Raw genomic sequence first — 4,649 nt, forward strand, 5'->3', positions numbered from 1 at the left:
TTATCAGTAAAAACCTCAAATCATGTCCTTTCTGATAATTATTAGAACTCTAGAAGAACTTTAACTCAGCAGAGTTTCTCCCAGGATTTTTTTAACCGCGGTGGTGACCTCTCATGTGGGGTTTTGACAAAATCTGGTTGTCCTCAAAACATTTTGGTTGTCCGAAACATATCTCAATAAAAATATAACTTAACAAGTAGGCTATATTGTTCTGTATACAAAGTGTAATGTATACAAATGTTCTCAGTCAGCAGGTTGACAGTTTTAGGAGCTGCTTGAGGAGAACTTCCTCGTCCTCCTCCTCATCCTCTTCTTTGAAAAAGAGATCAAAAACCAACATCCAACATCCATAAGCTTTCTGCTTACAGGTCGAACATTTTTATTTAAATTGGAGTAAACTGTGTACTTATTAAAAGTTACAGTTTAGTGTTCTTAGGACTGAAGACTTTCTGAGGAAAGTTTTTAAACATCTTTTCTATAATTTTAGCATTTTCAACTGAGGGACTTTGATATACTTATTTAAAATAAACTATAGCGGAGGAAGTTCTCTGCACAGAAAAAAAATATATTTTTACTGGGTTTTTTTAACCAAACTGACAAGTTTCTCCAGTAAAATGATTGTGTAACTTAAAGGCATTGAAACACCTGGTTAAATTTAGAAGGTATTATAATTAACTACAAACATCTGAAGCTGACTCAGAGAACTCTGTGAGTTTAGAAAAAATAAGTCAAATGTAGACACGTCTTTAAAAGACCCTCCTCCTCCTCCCCACCCCACGCAGCTGCAGTCAGCGCACCTCCACCCCACCCGTGTGATTAATACTGATTTTTTGCGCAAATTATAAATTTCTGATGCTCATTAAACACGTCAAACGTCTGAAGGGGTTGACATGTATGAACTTTAAGTCCCAGGCAGGGCTGGTCGGAGCCAAGCTGCAGGTGGACAGGTTCGCTGCCCCTCGCTTTAAAAACAGTCAGCTGATTGGTCGCGGTTTTGTTGCGCTCGTGACGTGAACACACAGGGGGAAATGCTGCGAAGTGCTCTTAGAAATATAATATATATAAAATACGACGGAATCCTCGGTGGAAAATAGTCCAGGAAACGTGTGCGTTCCCGGGAGGTGTTCACCTGAGCTGAGTGAAGCTGACCCCCCCACCCACAGAGAAAGGAAAAAAAGGCAGTAATTATTGATAAGGTAGTAAGCATGCTGTGGCTTCACCTCTCACATTTTCTTTTAAAGAAAGAAAAAGTAGCTTGCAAAAATGTCGCAAAAGGTGCAACGTGATTAAAAGCAGAGCTGCGCGTCTAATCTCACACACGTCTTCCTATCTTTGTGAGGACCACACACAGCGCTCAGCCTCGCTCTGCGCCATCTTTTTCTCCCTAAGTTTGGCGAGAGGTGGATATGGAGGGGCGCAAAAAAATAGCTCTCGACTTGATCTGGCCTTATTTAAATAAAAATGACTACATGCCGTGAAATTCTTAGAGGGGTGGGCCGTCTTGTTGGCAGGGGGTGGGGGTCTGTATAATGGTAGGGGAAACACTGACATGCATGTTCACCATCAGTATTTAATGATGGATTGTTTTAGATATATTTGTGCCCACTTCCAGTTTGTTGAAATACACCTTGGCCTAAACGGTTTATATTTACAAATGTTTCAACTGTGCTCTGTTGTCATTCCAACATTGCACCTTGAGGATGTTTACCTATCACAACATAACATACCAATAAAACAACTTTATGAGTACAATTGTATAGAAAGGTTCATACAATTGCAGGTGTAAATACTAGAATTGAACTCTGACCTTGAATATCAGAAATGAGTGTATATGGGGATGTTTTTACACATGCGCATTAGTAACTGTAAAAAGGTCAGTGCTCTGATTTGTTGAATAAACTATGCAAATAACATGAAAAGGTAGGTGATGAAACTGTAAACTTACTGGTCTAGAAGAAATTTAGCAACATCTGCATGTGTCTGATTGTCAAGCTCAGTTTTTACTGTAAGGCACCACCCTGTTTTATCCCTGATATTTATTCTTGACAGATCTCATACTCATTTTTCTCTTTTGTTTCAACTTTAGCAGCAGACTCGCTCTCGTATTTCCAACTAAAAAAGTCTTCTCCGAGATTTCCTGCTAATCCACTATATTTGTTTCCCTACACAGACTACAGCCTGCCTAATGCCAGCTTCTATGCAGTTTGACAGATTCAGCGGACTGCGTTGCTTACATTGACTGCATACCCGCATTTCAGAATTGCATATCGATACACCCGAAAAACCACAGAAATAAACTCTTTCAAACTGCACTATTTAATATAATTCAGAATAACCTATTTGATTTCAGAATTTGAAAGGAGCACTTTAAAGTTTTAAGAAGAAACTATTTATCTGGAGTTAGCTCTCCGAACACACTAAGTAACTTTGTTCAACTCGTTTTTTTAAAGGGGTTGAAAAAAGGAATGCTTCTGCAAAACTTCATCTTTGTCAGACGTCTCACTGAGAGGAAACTGGGTGTAATCTAAGAACTGACAGGCTGAAGTTTTACTGCTCTGTGATACATGTCTGCTTTGTGCAGACCTCCGTGCGAAACAATAAATCGGTCTGCTAGTTACAGCACCCTCATTGAACATCGCTGATATTTATTACAGGCGCTGATATCAACTCCACCTGTTTTTGCCTCCTTTTCATCTGCAGTGTGACATGGAAACAGCCAAAGCACCCTAATTCCTCTCCCTCTCTTACTGAGCCGCCGCCACAGTGCCACCGTTAACTTGGATTTCTCCGACTCAGCAGGTGTGGGTAGTGGTGGTGGTGGGGGGCAAGTCCCGGCTATAATCAGCGACAGCCATCCAGTGTTTGATGCAGCCTGCTAGGAAACTGACTAAACAAACTGTATTAATAGCTCACGCTGCAGCCGTGACGCTGGAATCTGAGGCTTGAATTGCCAGAGGACAGGGAAGACCCCACAAAAGAGAAAGACGCGAYGGTGTGGAGAGAGGAATAATTTGTGAAAGAAACGGATTAAAATAAAGATATCTGTCACAGCTGCCAATATGTGTTTATGTAAGCGAACACAAGATATAGTAAGTGGGAAAAATGAAACCCAATATCCAMGTGTGCACAACAGACCAACACACAATGTAACTTTAAGCTGAAACATTGAACTTTTGTGAGATTTTTTTGTATTAATAAACATTATTCTAACGCTCCAAACTACTATCAATCCTTTTAAGTTAATTGCAATTTATAACTATTTATTATCATATATATTATGTTGCATACAACTTTAAGTGTATGTACTGTAGTTTTTAGGGTCAATAACTTGAACTGGGCAGAACAAGCTGCAGTTTTCTCTGGTGCAACACTTCTCTAAGGGATGGAACGGGGTACAACTGTGCCAAAAACAAGTCCTACATTCCTGACGGAGGTGTTGACATGCATGGGGACACGGACTGTCCGACGGCCAGGAGTTCAAGTTGCAGAATACTATGTGTGATGCGTTGAGTTTAGTCTCTTCAAAGACCAAAACCTTTTTTTAACTCACACTCTGTGACACAATGTATAAAGGATTGCAATATACTTTTGCTTACATCCAGGTTTGCAGTGTCAAACTGTTTCCCACAACTTCAGTTTCTTCCTCCAGACAACGCTTGACTTGGTTTAAAAAAAAAAAAAAGAAAGAAAAGTTAGTCTCTTTTATCCTCCATTACTTTCTGGCTGTAGACTCTTAGCCCGGCCTTTTCCCGTAACAAGACCGCCTATTCTTTACAGCGATTGGCCCAAAGCACGTCAGTCAACAGCATGTCATGCATACATAGCTTTGGACCCTGTCAATAACAGCAGATAGCCGAATCTTATTGGCTTAAAACCACGAAATCAACTTTTTGTATCCTCGCGAAAAAAAAAAAAAAACCCCTAATGGCTTAGCTGCTGTTGCTAGCGTTAACAACAGGCCGAGCGCACATTGAAAGTGAGTAATAACAAGACTACAAACAGTTTCTGCGCTGACAACAAACACACTTGAACGCTAGTTTATCGACAACTCGAACGAGTCGATGTGTTTCAGTGACATTACTGTATTTTATGAAAAAACTCAACAGCAAAAAGAAAGAGGCAAACACTTAGTTGGTTAGCGGAATGACACTTGARAGCAAAGCGAGACAGACACAGTGAGTCCAAATGAAACCAAAGTGACAAACGCACGAACTTATCAGGAACAAGCACCGAGAAGTGTCGTCTGAAGCGAAAACTTGTACGACTTTTAGAAAGTCGACACATCTTGTTTAATTTAAAAGTTAACAAAAGTGTTTACAAACTCACCCTCGCGCCCCGCTTTCTGACTCCCCTCTCCTCTCTTTTGGAATTTGACACTCCCCTTGACGGAGAGACTTCTCGCGAGAATTCACGAGATTTCAGCAGCAAGCGTTGTCGCAGTGGTTCCCAAACTTTTTATCTTCTGACCCACAAAATATTCATGGCAAAAACTTGTGACCCCAAATATTACTGGTCTGAGTACACAAACTTTGTTAATAACCCTAAAAACACAGGCTTTTTGACAATCTAAACAGCTTATACACAAATATATATATACTTATTTATACTTATTTTGTGTTTTTGTAATAATTATAGGGAAAATATTATAT

The sequence above is a fragment of the Austrofundulus limnaeus genome, unplaced genomic scaffold (genome assembly GCF_001266775.1).
Source record: "Austrofundulus limnaeus strain Quisiro unplaced genomic scaffold, Austrofundulus_limnaeus-1.0 Scaffold3, whole genome shotgun sequence".
Taxonomy (NCBI): domain Eukaryota; kingdom Metazoa; phylum Chordata; class Actinopteri; order Cyprinodontiformes; family Rivulidae; genus Austrofundulus; species Austrofundulus limnaeus.